Genomic DNA, 14,262 nt, shown 5'->3' with positions numbered 1-14,262 from the left:
CAGGGGTGCTTACCCACTGAGCCCCCTCCCCAGCCCTATTTTGTATTTTACTTAGGGACAGGGTCTCACTGAATTGCTTACGACCTCACTAAGTTGCTGAGGCTGGCTTTGAACTCGAGATCCTCCTGCCTCAGCCTCCCAAGCCGCTGGGATGACAGGCTATTGGGTCACATTTTTCAAAAGAAGAAAATCTTCTCATTGGCCGGAATATGAAGGTGAATTTCCCCCCAATATGAGCAAAGGACGCAATCAAGACAGTTTACCGAAAAGACTCACCCATGACTCCCTTTATGGGGGAGCTGGTCAGAGCTTGGGTGCCGGAGCCAGGCTTTGAGTGTGCATTCAGGTATGCTGTGCAACCATGGGCTAGCGACATGCTGTCTCTGGGCCTCTGTTTCCTCATGTGCATAATGAGGGCCCCAACCTCCAAGGGGGCTTAGAACAGTGCGCGGTTCTCAGCACCATCCAGACCTGGGCTCTTACTAGCTTTTAACCTTTGATTTTGATTTGTTCTCTTTTTTTATTCTTTCAAAGGTCTATTCCAGTGGGGGAAAAAAAAAGACATATTAACCTTCCAGATCCGTGAAGAAAACGGTAGCTTTCAAAATCCACAGGACAGTTCCCTCAACGTCTGTGACACTTTGGTGGCGACACATACACGATATTTAAGGAGGGGAGAGGGTGGGTTTCAATGTGTCTGATGTGTGGTCAGGTGAGGCCCACAGGGGGCAAAGCCCAGGTGGGGGCATCCGTGTGGCATGGCCCTCGGTGGCTTGTCCCTTGGCTGGTGCCAAGACACCAACCAGTTTGGGGGTCAAGTTGGTGGATCACGTGATGCAGCTCTAATTTTTCCTGACTTCAAAGTAGAGTTCAGTCTTTTAGAAACTCCATCTCAGGGACAGATTGGGACGAAACCCTTGATTCCGAATTTTTGGAAACTTCAAAAAAAATTTTTAAATTATTTTTTAGCCTTTTACGCTAAAAATTTTCCCATGACGCACCAGAAGTCCCTGCAGCCACTCCGCCCCCCAGATCAACCATTTTGCCCAGGTTCTTCTCCTGAACCTTCTCCGTTTTGCTTTCGCTCCCTGCTCTTTTCCAAGAACCCCCTGACCTCAGGTCCCGTCACCCTGATTCCTGAGGCAGCTAAAGAGAAGGCCACTTTCAAAATGTTCACGATTATACCACCATGAGAGCGCTTACCGCGCACGGCTGGTTACCATGGGGACTTATTTTGTTTAATAGTGGAAACCATCAAGCTCAGGATGAGAAGGACCACAAGATAAGGATCCGCATATTTGAGGACATCTGGGGGACGTCCCCGACAGAGACACACCCCTGTCCTGGGGGACCACATACCGCCTGCGTCCTGAGCCACTTTTCTCTGGTCTGGTGGAGTCTGAAGTCCAGAAACATTAAATAATAATAATAATAATAATAGTAATAATAATAATAATAAGTAACAATAAGACTCCCACATACGTAAGTAGGGCCACAGGTCATAACAGCTGGGAGGTGACCTGATGGTTCAAATCAAAAGGACAATCCTAGACATGCAGATTCACTAAGAAATCTCACTTCAAAAATAAGTCCCCGAGTCCCAGCCTGGGCGAAGAGACCACCTTTGGTGGCTCACAAGCATCTGTCCCATTCCAAATCGACGGGAGCAGCCTCAGGATTTGGGGACCTCAGAGGTGGCATCCGCATGGACCGCTGATTTCCAGAACCTTCTGGATTCTGCAGAGCGGCTCAGCGGGGAAGGGCTGAGCAGCTTAGCTCTCTCCACAGTCAGAGGCGGACCTAGGGCTGCAGCGGACATTGCTGACTGTCCCCGTTCCTCGGGACTGTACAAGGGCCACCTCTGGGTGCCACCATGGTAGTGATCCGCTGCCTCTGGGCGCCAGGGACACGGTCATTTACTTAATATCGTTTCTTGAGGTTGACTCCCTGCTGTGTTTGCTTAAATACCGGCTTCAGCTCGGGGCCTAAGCAAGAATGTCCCCCAAATCACAGGTTGGCTGCTCCTGATTACATGGGCCTCCTGACCCACGCGGGCAGAGACCATCAGGGAGAAGATGGAAGACCTTTCTCCCCACGCACACGGCTCCGCACGGGGAGGCCAACTCAGGAGCAGCCCCTTCCTGGTTTTGCAAACGCACAGATGACATAGAACACCCTGTCACTTGTCACTCGAGAGACGGCAGGACAGGCTGACCCTGGCCCTCCAGCTGCCGTGTGGGATCCTTCCAGAACCTTCTCTGTGGGTTTCTCCGCCCTGGGCCCAGGAGTGGACAGGTGTCCAGCCCAGGAGAATCCTGACACGTGTCCTGCACCCCAGACAGAAGTCCCCAGGTTCAAGACCTCACTGTGGCCACAGCTGCCGGGAAAAATCTTCCCATTTTTAACTTTTTCAATAAGTTTTTTTTTTTTTCTCACACTAGGGACCAACTGGGGACCTGGCACCTGATAAGCAAGGACTCGCCACAGGGCTCCATCCCCCGCCCTGAAAGCTCTTTCAGGGAGAAGCGAGTCGGTTATTTCCTTGTTCACCTGACGGCTGAGAACTGCAGCAGGTGACTGAAGGTGACTCCCTCTGTGGATGTCACCGCCTCTCTGCGGACATCACAGCAGGAAAACTGAGATGCACAGTTGGAACAGAAGGGGTCACGTGCTGCGCACAACACTGGCCCACGGGGGAATAGTGGGAGGTTGTTTAAAAAAGGTTTAGAAAGAATCTGTGATGCACACCTCCCAGCCGCTCGGGAGGCTGAGGCAGGAGGATCACGAGTTCAAAGCCAGCCTCAGCAACAGTGAGGCCCTAAGCAGCTCAGGGAGACCCTGTCTCTAAATAAAATACAGAATAGGGCTGGCGATGGGGCTCAGGGGTCGAGGGCTCCTGAGTTCAATCCCCAGTACCCCCAAAAAACAATCAATCTGTGGATTTATATGTACTTGTGTGGATTAAAAAAAAATCCATCTTCAGGGAGCAGGCTCTTGGGTTACTAAAAAAAAAAATTTTTTTTTTTTTTTAGTTTATTTGTAACTTTGTAACTCCCATAATGAACCTAGATCGCTTATATTATTTAAAAAAAAAAAAAAAGTGAAGCTGGGTGGGCACATGCGGGTACTTCCAGATCCCAGCTACTCTGGAGGCTGAGACGGGGAGATGGCCTGAGCCAGGAGTTGGAGACCAGTCTGAGCAACAACAAAGGCAAAGTGATGATAAATGTGAAGGTAGATTTTTCTTTTTATACCAACAAGGCGGGGGGAAGCCATTTGAAAAAAATCGAGATTGGAAGGACGACAGGTCCTCGTGGGTCCCTGGGTTCTGCAACCCACCTCTGACCCAAAAGGATTTAAAAAAAATTTGCGTGTGTCCTGAGCAAGTTCCGAGTTCCTTCCTGGCCGTCAGTCACTAGACACTACACTCTGACACCCGTTTCCTTGGAGTTTACGCGTGCAGGCGTCCTAAGAATCCAGAGGCGACTTCGAGTATATGAGAGGATGTGGCTAAGCCGTGTGTAAACACGACGTCATTTTATAGGAGGAACCTGAATGTCCCCGGATTCTGGGCGCGGAACCCACCCACTGGGGGTGACGGAAGAGACGACAGTAGAAGGAGAAACGGTTAGGAAAAAGTGGCTGGAGGTCAGCAGAAAATACAGATCTTATTTTTTTTTCCCCCTTTCAATGTTAAACTTTCTAGAATTTGAGAAGCAGTTCAGGGAAAAGGGGTGGGGGAAGAGTCCGGATTTTGGTGAACAGGGGCTTGCAAAAGAAGTTAAGCTCAAACGTGCATGTTAGCTTGTATTCTGATATTCATACCTTTTCCCCCAAAGTTTCTTTTACTTTTTTTTTTTTTTTCTCCAGGGCTGCTTAACCACTGAGTCACATCCCCAGCCTTTTTTTTTTTTCTTTTTTTAAATTTTGAGACAACTTCTCACTGAGTTGCTTAGGCTAAGCCATTGAGGCTGGCCTCTAAATTGTGATCCTCCTGCCTCAGCCTCCCTGGTTGCTGGGATTACACATGTGCTTCACCACACCCTGCTCTACTTTTTTTTTTAGATTAAAAAATAAATAAATGAATAAGAAACCCAAAGGAAAAGGCATTCAATCAATTAGAAAAATGTGCCTGGGATCCCTAGCAGCAGGACCCTTCTCCCCACAATTCCTGGGGGAGGGCATTTCCCGCCTCTTGGGGACAGGGTGAGCCTAGGATGAGAGATGCAGGGTCGCTGGCGCCGGCACCTGCGCTTCCGGGACGGCCCGTCCTCTAGCCCCGGCTGACGGTCTCGCGCCCTGTTTGCTTTCTTTATGGCCTGAGTCCTGGCGACACCAGGTTTTATTCTGAACAATCACAATTTACACAGGAAACACCTCGCCTCCCGGGCCCCGAGCCAGGAGCCGTGTCATCGTGTCCTCCGGCACAGGTGACTTGGGGGTGCCCGCGGTGAGCCCTGCACCCACGGCCCTGCCTTTGCCCAGACGTGCAAGTGGCCGGCCACTTGCCCAGGGTGGGCGGTGCGTGCTGGCACCAGGGAGAAGAATGTGGCCTGTTTCCTGGGCTCCCCGAGTACCCCCTGCCCGGGCTGGGGACAGCTGGAAAGGAGAGCTTCGGCAGAGTTTTGCAAGATATGAGAGTGTGTGTGTATGCATGTGTGTGTGCGCGCACGTGTGTGCGCATGTGTGTGTGCATGTCTCTGTGTGTGTGTGTTTAGTGGGGGAGAGGGAGGGGAGGAAAGTGGTTATTTCATTGGGAATAAAATGTGGTGCCCCTGAGATCCCATCTCACCCAGTCAGAATGGCAGTCGTCAAGAACACAAGCAACAGAGGATGTGGGGGAAAGGCACACTCGTACGTTGCTGGTGGGACTGCAAATTGGTGCAGCCAATATGGAAAGCAGTATGGAGATTCCTTGGAAATCTGGGAATGGCACCACCATTTGACCCAGCTATCCCTCTCCTTGGTCTATACCCAAAGGACTTAAAAACAGCATACTACAGGGACACAGCCACATCCATGTTGATAGCAGCTCAATTCACAATAGCTAGACTGTGGAACCAACCTAGATGCCCCTCAGTAGATGAATGGATAAAGAAACTGTGGTATATATATATACACAATGGAATATTACTCAGCCCTAAAGAAAGATGAAATCATGGCATCTGCAGGTAAATGGACGGAGACCATCCTGCTAAGTGGAATAAGCCCGTCTCCCAAAACCAAAGGCCGAATGTCCTCTCTGATATGTGGATCCCAACACAGAACAAGGGAGAGGAGAGAGAGGAAGAAGAGACGTTCACCGGATGAGACGGAGGGGAATGAGGGGAAGGGAGAGGGTGGGAATGGGAGGGACGGCGGAATGAACCGGGCATCGCTGTCCTTGGTTCATCTGTGAACAGACGACCCGCGGGACTCCTCACCACCACCTGCCTCAAACACGGGAGTCACACTCCATGCGTGTCACACCCTGCTGCCAGGCTACCTAGAGAGTCCACCCTGGGTCATTATCAGGGGAGAGCAGAGGGCGGCCCTGGGGGCTGACCCTGGGGGGCTGTCAGGTGGCTGCAGGGGGCCATCCTATCTTCAAGCCTGCGCCAGGGCTGGGAGGGCAGCCCCCAGCTCCGTGGGAGGGACTCGGAGTTTGGGCTCACTCTCCTGAGGCCCAGCTCTCTCCATGTCACGTTCCTCCCAGAAACTTTCAATGGCTCCCGATGTCTGCAGGATGAAGGCCAGACCCTCAGCTGGCTCTGAAGACCTCGGGCCACCTGGCTCCCGTCAGCAGGCCTCCCGTCATTCCCTTCATAATGGGATAGTGGTCGGGAACTTGGGTTCGAATCCCAGGTCTGTCACTTGCTGTGTGACCTTGTGGAATTCACTTTCCCTCTCTGTATTCTGTTTTGTTTTTTTTTTTCCTGTCAAATGAGGGAGAAATAGTGCCAACTTCATTAGATTGGTGTGAAGATTAAATTGTATGTCTGAAGTACCCAGCCCAGGATCTGACAGAGAGAGAGAGAGAGAGAGAGAGAGAGAGAGAGAGAGAGAGATTGATTGGTGCCTGGGGGCAATTACTCTTAAGAGGGGGCGCCCTCCGTCCACCTTGCACGTGGAGCTGCCTGGTGGGCTGCTGTGCGTCCTCTTCAAGTCCACATGCTGAAGCCCCACCCCCAGGACCTCGGGATGCATCTGTATTTGGGGACAGGCAGCTAACGCGGTGATTAGGTAAAAACCGAGGCTCTGCGGCGGGTCTCCCTCTGAGCTGACCGACTCCTTGTGAGAACAGAAAACCTGGACGCATGACGGAAACTTGTGACGTGGGCAGGGAAGGGCAGGCACAGGGCTGGGGTCGGGCAGAGGAGACCGGGGCTTCCTTCTGAGGAAGCCAGGGTGTGTATTTAAACAAAAATAAAATAAAATCAATAAGGAATAAAAATAAATAAAAGATGCATTAAACACAAAAACCCATCAACAATTTTAAAATGGGTTGAACGTTGAGGTGATCATACTCTTTCTTGCAGGTTCCATGAAACGCTGCGTTAATAGGACTCTCCCCTCTTCCTTTTTCCCTGTGTGGCTTTTAAAATGTTTTCCATTGTTTATGTGGCTCAGATTTGTGGCTCGGGTCACATTGATGTTGGACCACCCTAACCCAGCCCGATGGCCGGCACAGGAGGCCCTTACATCTGGATTGACTATCAGAATGAATACAGTGGGCGCCAAGTAGGTGCTTCTTGAGCATGAATACAGCTGGTGCCAAATAAGAGCTTCTGGCCCACAAACAGATTTGTGTCTGGAAGACCACGGGGAAGGGGAGGGAGGCTGCGTCAGGGCAGTTTCTATCAGGAGGCTGTAATAGGGGCCGCGGTTTCTTGAGCACCTAGTACGTGCCAGGACCTGCCAGGGCACGGCAGGCACGTCAGCTCAGTTAATCCCCAGTCAATCCCGCGAGGAGCCATTCCCTCCACAGCCCGGGCCTGCCCAAGGTCGCCTGGTGGGTCCTGCGGACACCAGCCCCACGCAGACCCCACCCAAAGGGGCTTCAAGGAGCCCCAGGGCGGCAGCCAGTTCCTGCTCTCGCGGGCCCAGGAAGGGCGCCCCCATTCCTAATCTCTGATCTGGGGAGGCTCAGCCATCCAGAGCCGCCAGCCCTCTGAAGTTCAAGGTCTCGGGAACCGGCGCTGGCCCTGGGTGGTCATTCTTGTTCCAGGCGGCTGTGGCGGTGGCACTGGGCCCAGCCCGTCCCGTAGCTCTGGCAGCGCTGTGATCTGTGGGCTGTGCCCTGTCCCCTCCCACCTGGGGCTTCAGGCGTCACCCAGGCCCACCCATCGGGGGCTCAAATCCGCGAGAGTCGCTGGTGTCTAACACCCGGGTCTTCCCAGGCCCTCCCCGGCAGGGCCTGGGCTGGAAGCTGCAGATCAGAACCCTGGGATGGGGAGGGGTCCGCAGCCCACGAGCAACTGTCTCTCCACGTGGGTCGGAGCCTGAGGAGGCCGCTGGGGTCTGGGCAGAGTCTCAGGGCAGAAGCTGGGCAAGCCCGGGCTCTCCCCATGGGATCTGGGGGTCAGGAGTCTGATTTCCTTTAGAGACAGGGTCTCCCTGAGCTGCTTAGCGCCTCGCTTTGGCTGAGGCTGGCTCTGAACTTTCGATCCTCCTGCCTCAGCCTCCCGAGCCTCTGGGATCATAGGCGTGCACCACTGCAACTGGTAGAATCTGCACCTTTTATCCTCCTCTGCGACGATGCTCAGGATGGACCCCGGGCCCCCGAGCCCCACCCCCAGCCAGAATCAGCACCTGAGCCAGGACTCTGGGTGACCCCTGTGCACGGTGACATTTTCTGACCATTTGAGCAGGACGCTCAGGCTCCAATGCTTTGGGGGACCTGGTGACATCATTAAGCGAGGCCAACTCAGATGCAAAAGATCGTTCCCATTTGGAAATGCGAGCTCGGCCGGGCTGGAGCTGAGAGAGTCTGACGCCAAAGTGAAATCGGTCCATTCACAGATGACAAGGGCCGGGGGCGGATCTCGGGGTCAGGCACTTAAGATCTCAGGTCTTAGCCCTGAGCTCCGTGTGCTCAGGGCTAAGAGTTCCATCCCCAGTGTCCCCTGCTACCTCCCCCAAGTGACGGGCGCGGATCACACAAAATAAGGCCTTGGGGCTCCGGCTGGGACCAGCCCTCAGGGCAGGAGGGTGCTGGACTAGCCGCAGAGCAGGGCCCTGGGCAGGGCTGGTCCAGAGCTCCCCAGCTCCACTGCCTGGAGGAGTCAGCAGGGCCCCTCTGGTTCCCTGGGCCCGGGGTGTGACGGGTCCCCCAAGCTTCCGCCAAGTCCCCAGTGACTCAAACGTGCGGGCGAGTTGGAGACCCCAGTCTACATGAGGGGACAGTAAACTTTCAGGAAAAGCTCAGACCACAGACGCGGGTTTCCTCCCGATGCTCTTCAACCAGGTGAAACCACTCTGCGCCCTCAGGCCGCGCAGAAAGAGATGGCCGACCGGACCTGGCCGCGAGCCGTGGTCTGCACACGGAGTCACAGGTGTCCTGTGACAGGTGTCCTATGACAGGTGACAGGAGTCTCGCCCCCCAGCTGATGAAGTCATTGAATCTTAGAACTAGGGACCGTTAATTATGGAAGACAGGGAGGGCTGGTACACCTCTGTGTGTATTATTACATACGCATTTCTTTTTAGATAAAAATGAGGCACAGAGAGGTCAAGTAATTTGTCCCAGGCCACACAGTGACAGTGTCAGGGCAGAATGGAACCCAAGTCTGCCTGACTCCAGAGCCTGCTCTCCTAATTACTTTGCCGTATGGCCACCCCATAAAATTTGTGTTGAGAACTGTCACTAATCCACCACCATCTCCAGTCACCGCAAAGCCCAGACTCAACCTTCTCAAGGACAGTGACCAATCAGCTTGGTTTGTTTGGGCAGCCATCCTGGGCTCTTCTGATTCTTGATTGACATTTAGATGTCATTTATCCTTCCTCTACTTTGAGCTGCAGCTAGAGCTGGGGCACCTACAGTTGTTCTGCACTCTCTCCAAGGAAGAAGGAGTCTGGCAGAGGCGCCCGGTATGGCTGTGTAGGTTGCGCACTGCACGACTCTAGGGGTGTCATGGACCATGTAGTCTGTGTGACCGATGTCCCTGGAGTTGTGCAGCACACAACCCGCTCAGCTGTTCATGGCTACCCTTGAGGCTGGAGGGAAGACACCCAGGACTGTCTAACATCAAAAAGGAAGAAATCATCCAAAAGGGAGTCTCCCCATGTGAAAGGCCGCCATGCACAGTGAGGTCCGAGCTTACAGCTTTGGGGAACCCTTTAGGTCAGGAGCGGGTGGCAGCTGGCGCTTCCTGGGGAAGCCCCATCCAGCTCCCTGGTGGCTCTCGGAGCAGTCAGGCTGCAGGGCCGGGTCTGGACTCTGAGTCCTGGTCCAGGAGACAGCTCCCCACTCCGCGCTCCACGCCCGGCCCTCGAGTGGTCTCTCCAGCTGCCCGCAAACTGGCCCCCGGGGCCGTTCTCACGCCGGCGACACCGGCACCTGCTCCTCCAAACCCAGGCTGCCGGGAACTCCCAGCCGGTGCCCTGAGCCATTTCCGTAACCGCTGCCCCCCGCCAGTGTGCTTGCCTGTGTTTGTTTTGCTTTTACGATTGGAGCCAGGCGCTGGGCCAGGCTTTCCCTGCGTTGGCTCCTGGGTCCCTTCCCACCACCCTAGCAGGCAGGATCTGTGATCACCCCGTTTTACAGACGGGGTCTCTGAGGTTCAGAGAGGTTGGGCCAATTACCCAAAGTCACACAGCTAGAAAGCGGCTGAATGGGAAGCAGATCTGCGATCTTTCAGACCTTGGGGCCCAGATTCCTCACTATCTTCCTAGAGTCGTGTCCTCTGTCCTATGTCCCCATCTGCGGGTTGGGCCTGGGGTCTGAGAAGCCAGGTGAGTGATCATCGTGTTCCCACTGATGATGCCGATGGGCGAGCGGGTGGTGACGATGGGGGTGGCAGAGATGAGGGTGATGGGGGTGACGGTGAGGAGGACAAGGTGCCCAGGGTTCTCACGTGCAGGTGACACAGGCAACCCAGACCGACCACCGCTCCAGGACCAGCACTCCCGGGAGGGTCAGGTCAGCCGGGTTCCTGTGCCCTAGGGCAGAGCGGGTCCCTTGCACCCACGGGAGTCACCAAGAGGGAGGCGGCCTCTCCATTTCCTGCCGAATCACCGTTTCCCGTCTGACTCTGAGTCGGGTTTTGCTTTTGCAAGTCCTGGGCCCTGGGCACGCACTGCCTGGCTCATGCCAGGGTCAGGCTGGCCCAGGAGCTGAGGCCCAGCCTCCCTGGGCTCTGCAGAGCCCCCAGGGCCATCAGGCGGGAGGAGGCCAGACCTCCAGGAAGTAGAGGCTGAGACTCTGACGTCCCCAGGGGAGGCGGTGAGATGGCAGCCGCATGCACACGGGGCCTGGTGGCCCTCTTGGTTGGGGGAGACTAGACCTTCACCCACTTAGTGACCCCGGGTCCCACCCAGCAGACTGAAAACCTGAAACCTTACCCTTGGCCACAGGTGAACCAGAGGCTTGTCCCAGAAAGCCATGTCCCAGAGAAAGAATTTCCACCCCTCCTCCACACTCACTTCTCAGATGACACCAGGAAGCGGAGGAGGGACAGGTTGGGAGGGGAAAAAAAGTGGGCTCTGCAGTCAAACCGCCTGGCTTTGGATCCCAGCCTCACCACTGGCCAGCTCTGTGTGACCTTGGGCAAGTTACTTAACCTCTCTGAGCCCCATTCGTTATCTGCAAGATGTAGCTAATCACACTACCTGTTTCTCTGGACTGTCGCGGGGAATACACTGAAATCATGCCGAGGGAGAGCTCAGTTTCCCTGGGCGTAAAATGGGAATAATAAATAATTACCCCTACCTGAAGGAGTCTGACGAAATAGCATGGGCGCCTGGCATGCAGCACATACGTAAAAAACACCTGAGGCCCTGAGTTCAGTCCCCAGCATCAAATGATAATAAAAAGATCCTGCCTGTTATTGTTATTGGGACGCCCAGGGACCCTGGGTGAAGCCTGAGGGTGCAGGGAGCAGAGGGGCGTGGCCTGCTCCCCAGCTGGGCTTCCAAGGTCTATTCTGAGCTCCGCACCCACCTGTCCATCATCCATTCAGCAAGTGTTCTTGGAGCGTCTCCTGGGACTTGGGGTGACCGCAGTGATCAAGACACACAACCCCTGGCCGTTTTGCTGAAATTCCTGGGAAACACAGGGATGGCCCCCGGGAGACGCTCCCTGGACATCTGCTGAATGAATTCGTGAATTGCAAACAGAAGGTGCTCAGCATTGCCGACTGGGTGTCTCCCCTCCTCCCACCAGGCCAGGTGGGGCCCTGCGCACCCCTCACCCCTGCCCGGGACCTCCAGTTCTGCCATCAGCTCACGGCCCAGTGAGCTGCCCACTGACCCCCAGTACCAGCAGGACACAGGGCCCCGTGAGGCTCAGCCAGGCTCCTGTTCCAATGGCCGGTGCGTGGCCACCCACCAGCCTGCTGACTGCGGGAACATGGCTTCTCCCTGACACGTTCCCAGGACCCTGATTGCCCTGAATTCTGCAGGTAAAGGTGTTCTGCACAGGTGGCTCCTCCGCGGCCAGCCCCCGGCCTCTCTGGACTTGGGCAGTGACCAGGATGGGGCTCCTCGGCCAGGAGCTAAGCCTCCGAGGACTGGCCCTCCCAGCCTCTGCCTCCACAGGTGGGTGGGGGACATCAGAGGTGGCTGGGTTCCCGCTCTGGCCTCTGTCTTCTCTCAGAGGGCAGGGGTGGCCTTGGGGGCAGCTGAAAGGAGCCCTCGGATGTGACAGTGGGTGGACTCTCTGCCCATTGGGCTTGGACTAGCAGAGTTTGAGGCCTGAGTCGGTCCCAGACTTTGGGCTCCACAGGGACTGCAGCCAGACAGAATAGAGATGTGTGTGTGTGCTTGTCGGTGTGCATGTTACACATGGGCCTGTGCGTGTGCGTGCGTACATGGGCCTGTGTGTGTGCGTGATGGAAAAGAAGAAGCAGCACCTCCCCAACTCAGATCCTGAACAATCAGTTTAGGACAAGCGACAGGAAATTGAATCTAACTTAAATCTCCGATGGCAATTCCTAGGAGAGTCCAAAATAAAAGCCCCTCCCAAATTTGGGGACCCCAACGTCCCTCAGTGGCCTACCCAGGCAGCAGTTTGAATCAAGGCACCAGTGTGGATGGCTCCCTATAAATAGCTGGTGAAGGGTCAGTTGCAGAAGGACCAGATGGGTTACGTCATTCATTTCTGTTGCCCACCTGCCCACCTGCCCACCTGCCCAGCACGCTCACCGCCATCAAAGGATCTTACGCATTCCCCCAGGTAAACAGAGGCCGGCACAGGTGTTGGGAAACGTCCAGAGGAATGCCCACATCGTGAAGACGGTAGGCCCCTCGGGGCCGGGGAGGGCAGGGGCTGGAGGCTGTAGGGGAAGAGCCCAGCACTTGGGTAGGTTGACAGGGCTACAGAGCTGCTCGGACAGGTCCTCTGGGGACTCTCTGGGAGCCACTGCCAGGGACAGACACCAACCTGGGCTGTCCGGCCAACCCCTGGGGGAGGCGGCCAGCTGCTGCGTTTCTTGTGGGTGCAGAAAGCCGGGCCCGCTTTCTCCCTGGGCGCTCTGGCTCCACGCTGCGCGGGCACGTTGCCACCCCCCGCTTCGTGACGGCGCGTCTAAGCCAGGTGACATGGTCCAGACCGTGAACGCAGCCCTCGGGAGCCTCCAGAGTATGGACGGCAGCGGGCCCAGACCCAGCACCGCCCCAGGGTGGACCTTCAGAGAATTCACCCCAGTCCCCCCCCCAGCTGCGCGGACCAGGGGCCACGAGGAAGGCGTCTGACTGGGCTCCCGTCCGCGCTCAGCAACTCGTCCCCTCTCCGACCCTCGGTCCCCGCTCAGCAACCTGGGGACACCCGCAGGGAAGGCGCGTTTCACGGTTGTCCTCTCCCACGACAGTTCACCACGCCCATTCGGCAGGGGACTCGGCCACCCTCCCTGCCGCCGTCCCAGACGCTCGGGCGACCCCGGCCCCCCTCCCCGCCACTGGCCACAGGTCCCCCTTCTTGGTCTTTATGCACTTCCTGGGGTCACTCCCCTCTGCTCAGGGGGCACGCCAGGGGCGACCTCCCCTCGGTCCTCTCCACCACGCGCCATCAGCCGGTCCAGCCCCCGACGGGCCCCGCGGTGGCCGAGCGCGCAGACAGCACCCAGGCGCCCTCCGGGGGAAACTGAGGCTGGCAGCGCGGCGCGGAGGGGCGCGGAGGGGCGCGGAGGGGCGCGGGCCCAGGTGCGCGCCCCGGGTCCTTGTCGTACCTGGTTCCGGCGGCGACTCAGATGTACGCTGTGGGCAGCAACTGCGGCGGGCGGCGGGCGGCCGATGGCGGTGGCGGTGGCGCTGGGACACGGCGACCGAGCGCCGCGGCCAGAAGGAGGCGACGGAGGAGGCGGGGAAGCCCCGGGAGCGTCCGCGGGCGGAGCCTGCCTGTTGCCACCCGCAGGATCCTGGCTCCTCTGGCCACCTCCCTCACCCCTCAGCAAGCTCCAGTCTGCCACCCTGAGTTGTCCCCACATGCCGCGTCCAAGCGCCCGCGACACCCCGACGCGCACACTCCCCATTCTAGCCCTGTCCCAGGTACGTCCACACAGAGCCCCCTCTGTGCGCCCCGCTGACGCCCTCCACAAACACACCTGCACACCGAGCTCCCATCACAGGGTCATCCCTGCAGGCACAGAGGGTCCCCGGACACGAGGGGATGTGGGGAGGCCCGTGCAGTGGATCTCCCCAGAGTGTTCCTGCACCACACTGGGACCTCCGAATGGCTCCCCTCGGCTCTCCCAGTGACCTCCTTCCCTCCCTTCAGCCAGTGCCAAGGTCACTCTCAGATGAAGGTCATGTCCTACCGGCTGGACTTCTGCATTAGAAAGTCAACAGCTCACGTGGAGGTTTGAGCCTCCATTCCACCCCCCCCCCACCGAGCCCAGTACACCTGGGGGCTGTCCTCAGGCAATAGCCAGAGGGGGCCGTGCTCTGGTGGAATGTGGTTTGTCCCTTCTGAAACCCAGCTGAAATCTCATCTTCTCAAGATGTTAAGAGGCGGGACGGGGTGATTAACAGCTCTGCTTTATGGATGGGTTAATCCACTTATGCCATCGAGGGCTCAGCGGGTCATGTCCGGCGGGTCTGCTCTGAAAGCCAGTTTAGCTGGAT

At 56.6% G+C, this 14,262-nt stretch overlaps 1 protein-coding gene across 1 annotated transcript in view; it reads right to left on the bottom strand.

The window, feature by feature from the left end:
* The window catches only part of Scnn1b (sodium channel epithelial 1 subunit beta), a 43,078-nt gene extending 29,641 nt beyond the window's left edge, over positions 1–13,437 (bottom strand). Inside the window, exon 1 of the mRNA XM_076840305.2 lies at positions 13,368–13,437. The gene's annotated coding sequence lies outside the window, so the exon portion shown is untranslated. The remainder of the gene's footprint in view (positions 1–13,367) is intronic.
* Between the last annotated feature and the right edge of the window lie 825 nt (positions 13,438–14,262).

This window comes from Callospermophilus lateralis, chromosome 19 (genome assembly GCF_048772815.1).
Source record: "Callospermophilus lateralis isolate mCalLat2 chromosome 19, mCalLat2.hap1, whole genome shotgun sequence".
Lineage (NCBI taxonomy): Eukaryota > Metazoa > Chordata > Mammalia > Rodentia > Sciuridae > Callospermophilus > Callospermophilus lateralis.
Note: the sequence above shows the minus strand (reverse complement) of the source record. Positions and strands in the feature narration are given on the sequence as shown.